Raw genomic sequence first — 5,693 nt, 5'->3', positions numbered from 1 at the left:
TCAGGTAAACCCCATCCATTTATCTCTCTCTCTCTCATCCCACCTCCTACATCACATCGCCTCCAAAGACAACCCTCGCTCGTGTTCTTCCTCATCGTCGTTATGTTTTGTCGCCGTTGATCTAACAATAGGAATCGATTCCTCGCATGGATCTTATGAGTATCATCAGGAAATGCTTAATAATCTCCAAAATGCCATGGATAATGCCGGTATTCTCTGTGCAGTTATGCTCGATACCAAAGTAAGTCGTCTCTATTCTCTATTAGATCTCCACTAATCGATCGATTGTTTGCAATCTGTTTTTTTGCATCATCTACACAACAATGTCTAATTATTTTAAGTGTTTATGCATCTGATATGGATCTAATTTTGACTTTGGTGGTAAAATTGAATACTTCTGATATTGATTCTATCACTAAATGGTGTTCAAAAGTATAATCTAGTTCCTAATTATGTTGGGAGGTTGAATTTTTCATTATCATTTGATGACCACATATAGTGCTTCTTAATTTGAAGCATATCTTCAAAAGTTGTTCATGGCCATTGAGATTGTAACCTAAATCTAATCTTGATACACACATATGCTATTCTATTTCATGTTCTAAGCCACTTCATGTTCTACAATCACTAATGCTACTGGTGTTTGCTTTGTAGTTGTAGAAACCGTCGTATGCAAACACCGTGTCGTATCCAAAACCAGGTCAGATTACATATTTCTTTTCTACAGTTGTTTGATTTCATAGCCGTTTTCATCTTCCAGTTGGACTACATCTGAAAGGGTTCTTTAATATATGTTTCTAGGGATTTCCTAATCATACTAGGACTCCCATGGGGTGTTTGGATACGTGTCAAAGCTCTAAACTTATTATTGTGATTTGAAGTTCAATATCAATGCTAGAGTGTTTGGAAAACTGATTATGATTCTGATTGTTGACTAGCTAAGGTCAAAATAATTAGATGTTGAGATTAATTTGAAATCACCCAGCCATCCCTCTAAGTCACACTTACTGTTTAATCTACCTTGTACAGAGGAGTTGTTCACAGAGATGGGGATCATCACCTAGCTGTTTATGTGTGGATTTTTGCTGAAAGTACACCAGAACTTCTTCTACAATGACAAGCTGATTGCAAGGATTCATGCCCTGAATTATGGGATATCTCTAGTGCTGGTCATATATCTGTTGGGGATTCATCCCTTATCACTGTTAGGTAAATTATTGATCTCCCATGGAAGCAAATTTTGGATCTAATCATGGATATAAGTAACTAATTCATTGTTATATGTTTATTGTTTCTAGAAGAGAGCTTCAAGAAGAGCTTGGTCTGACACTCCCAAATGTTGCCTTTGAATTACTTTTTGTTTTCCTGCAACAGAGGTAGACTTTACTTTCTTATTAACAGGTTTTTCGTTAAGCTACACCGATTAAATGTTATGATTTCCATTCCATGACTTGCTATTATTGTCAATTTGTAATTGCAGTGTCACAAATAATGATAATTTCATTAATAATGAATTTGATGATGTTTATCTCGTTACAATAGTATCCCCAATTCCCTTGGAGGCTTTTACTCTTTCGGTGATGTATAATTCAATCAGTTTTTATTTTGAGAATACATACCAAACTTTTATAAAGTTGTTATTGAAAATTTGAAATCTAAACATGTGCTTGTTCTTTTTCTTTCAGGAATATGAAGTTTTTGTTGTTAAGTATATCTCCATTGAGGAGTATAAGCAGGCCCTTGCTAAAGAAGATCCTATGTATGTTCCGTACAGTATAGAGGGGAAATATGGTCAACTTTTTGACATAATTATGAATAGGTACCATTGCAATGTGGAAGCACAGAGTTTGGATCTTCAAAAGAAGCTTAATCATTATGCTCCTATCTCACTTACTTCATACGTTTCATAATTGTATTCTCACTTTAGCATCAACTTTACTACAATATGAATTATTTTTTTAATATGAATCTTTATTCTTTTTCCACAACTGACCGGTTTGACCAAGGAGGACAAGGAAGCGTTCGTGTTACTCATTCATGCTGCAAGAATGATTGATGATATTTTCCACCAGCAGGTTTTGTTCTGCAATCCATCTCTAAGAGAATGGCTAAAAGGGAATGCTTATAAGTCTCATTTTGACAAATTGAAATGGAGTTATTATTCAGTAAACAAAAGCCCATGGTAAGACCCTGTTCTGCAAATACCTTATAAGACCACTCATCATATCTTTGGTATTTGTGTAAATTAAGGTTATTTGGTTTTGTAGGTCTTGCCTTGATGAAAATGAAGCATTGTTGACGACTGCAGACTCTGCAATTAGATTACTTTCGGAATCAACAAAGTCGGTTCCAGGTTGGAATGGAATTGAATACAAGGTTGCCTTTCCCATGAAGAAACCATCGAGTGCTAATTTCTACCCCTCATACGTGGATAAAATGGTAAAGTTTTTTATTTTTACAAGTGGAAAAATTGTAGATTATTGCTTGTTGACTCGGATGAGACAAAAAATACAAATTTTCCCCAACAAGAAGGTGTGAAAAAGATGTTAAATTTCATTTTTCCAATTACAGGTGACCATGCTGCAAGGATATTTAACCCTGGAGCTGTAACATCAGGCTACAAAACAAAACAGGTAATAAAAAATCATTTCCCCTTTTATTTAAAAAAAAATCGTTATAAGTTTACAATTATTCACATTACTAATCACATGTTATTAGTAATGTGAATCATTATGGTATTGTGTATTATTAATCACATGTTATTCATATGTTATTCACATATGAATCACATGTAATTTACATGTGATTCACATGTAATTTACATGTAAATCACATATGAATTACATGTGATTCACATGTAAATCACATATGTGTTATATGTGATTTACATGTAAATCACAAGTGAATCACATATCAATTATATGTGATTCACATGTAAATCACAAGTGAATTACATGTGAATTCACATGTAAATCATAAGTGAATCACATATGAATTACGTCTATATGCACACATGCATTTTGTGTAAGTGTTCTTCGTTAATGAAGCATTATTGCCAAAGATTTGATGAAGCATCCGTTAAATTTCATTTTTCTAATTGCAGGTGACCATGTTGCAAGGATATTTAATCCTGGAGCTGTAACATTAGGCTACAAAACAAAACAGGTAATAAAAAAATCATTTCCCCTTTTATTTAAAAAAAATCGTTATGAATCTACAGTTATTCACATTACTAATCACATGTTATTAGTAATGTGAATAGTTATGGTTTTGTGTATTGTTAATCACATGTTATTCATATATGAATCACATGTAATTCACATATGAATTACATCTGATTCACATGTAAATCACATATGAATTACATGTGATTCACATATAAATCATATATGTGTTATATGTGATTCACATGTAATTCACATGTAAATCACAAGTGAATCACATATCAATTACATGTGATTCAGATGTAAATCACAAATGAATTACATGTGATTTGATGAAGTATTCATTAAATTTCATTTTGCCAATTGCAGGTGACCATGCTGCAAGGATATTTAACCCTAGAGCTGTAACATCAGGCTACAAAACAAAACAGGTAATAAAAAGTCATTTCCCTTTTTATTTTAAAAAAATCGTTATGAATCTATAGTTATTCACATTACTAATCACATGTTATTAGTAATGTGAATCGTTATGATATTGTGTATTATTAATCACATGTTATTCACATGTGAATCAAATGTAATTCTTATATGAATTAGATTTGATTCACATAATTCACATATGAATTACATGTGATTCACATGTAAATCACATATGAATTACATGTGATTCACATACAAATCATATATGTGTTATATATGATTCACATGTAATTCACATATTAATCACATGTAAATCACAAGTGAATCACATATCAATTACATATGATTCACATCTAAATCACAAGTGAATTACATGTGATTCACATGTAAATCACAAGCGAATCACATATGAATTACATCTATATGCACACATGCATTTTGTGTAAGTGTTCTTCATTAATTATTTTTTAAAATTTTTATGTGAATTTCACAGTTAAATCTTAAAAGATACAATCAAATGTGAATATCACATTATATAATAACATATGAATCTTACATGATATATACATGTGTGTGTTCTTACATTAATCATTTTTTTTCCTGTAGATTTTGAAGAATTTTTGGAAAATATTGAAGAGGTGAAAAGTGATAAATTGAAAAAAAATATATGGAAATCTTGATATGAAGAAATGATAACACTGTGAATCTTTGTATTTTTTTTTATATCCCTACGTTGCACTGCTCGGCGTTTCCTCCTTTGGCCGAGGGTGTGACAAGATCACTACAACAACCAAAAATGAGAGCTACAAAGTACCCACCCAAACCCAAACTTTTGAGATAAAGGTATTATACCTGCAAGAAGGAAATATAAAAAAAGACACACACCAAAACCAAAGATGAACCCTTACCCTTACCCCTACACGTTACGAAACCACTCCAAATATCCAACAAACACACATACACACAAATGAATGTTTAAACTGCAACAAAAATCCTATATTGGAACTACCCATGAATCGATATGCACACCAAACCCACATATGTTGTAGATAAACATGACGCAAAATAAAACAAATAACACTTTGATAACCATCCCCACCACCTTAGTGAACCGTAAAAGGGAGAATGCATAAATTGTTCCAATTTAGGAGAAGCTCTGTACCCCTGTTTTTAACCCAAATTAACACATTTGATTTATATTCTCAACCACTTTAACCGATGATGATGCCTTATTATTGAAAGTAAGGTCATTTCTTGCCTTACATATGAACCGAAGTGTACTTAAGAGGATGGTATGTGTGATTTTTGTATGTAATGGGGATTAATAGAAGCAATGTGAGACTGATAAGAGATGTTCAAGAGAAGTAACTCTAGATATGTTTAGTTCACACCTTTTGTCCACTTTCTCCATCCACCTCTATAAAATTTAAAAAGGTAATGGAATTACTTTTTATTCCAAAGTTTAATCTCTTCCATCGCAGCCAAGTATTATCCTGACTAAGAGATCCCTCCATAAGAAAAACCGATCGAACAATCACATCACCCTAATCATGAGGAAATGTGTTATGCTATAATATCGCCCAAAGAGATTTGGCCTTTGCACAACCTTTTTGTTATAAAATCCAATCGCAAGAGGCGGTTAAGGGGTGGGCAATAGATTTCTTGGCAATTCTAAGTAAAGAGCAGCCCGATTTAATATCTCGAATCAGTAGTGTGAAGATAGTGACCGTAAAGAAATAGTGCTTAGGCGAGATTCTAATTGTTGGCTCATCGCAATTCCATGTCTTAAAGTGCAAGTCCATTTTCTCTTTTTATGAAAGTGAAAGTCAGGTTAGCCCCTTCTTTTCAATTCCAAAGATTCTCTCAAATTGTTGTTCGCTCACCATTTCAAATCATATCTAATGTATCCCACAACTGACCCCAAACCCTACCAGCTTTCTAATTTAGGCTCGGGTCTTGTTGGAGCACGAGTCTCACAGTACATCGCCTCTCCAAATCTATTCGGTAAAAAAGAAAGCTTGCACGAGGTTCAAGCACAACTAAATTCACAGAGAGAATATAACTTAAGGCATTGGTTCGCTAAATCGACATATAAGAAGATTGCATAAT

At 33.1% G+C, this 5,693-nt stretch overlaps 1 pseudogene; it reads left to right on the top strand.

Moving 5' to 3' along the window:
* The first annotated feature begins 203 nt into the window (after positions 1–203).
* On the top strand, positions 204–4,107 carry LOC145030065 (nudix hydrolase 3-like; annotated as a pseudogene).
* Positions 4,108–5,693: the final 1,586 nt, after the last annotated feature.

This window comes from Lactuca saligna, chromosome 2, assembly GCF_052625555.1.
Source record: "Lactuca saligna cultivar CGN05327 chromosome 2, ASM5262555v1, whole genome shotgun sequence".
NCBI classification, from domain to species: Eukaryota; Viridiplantae; Streptophyta; class Magnoliopsida; order Asterales; family Asteraceae; genus Lactuca; species Lactuca saligna.
Note: the sequence above shows the minus strand (reverse complement) of the source record. Positions and strands in the feature narration are given on the sequence as shown.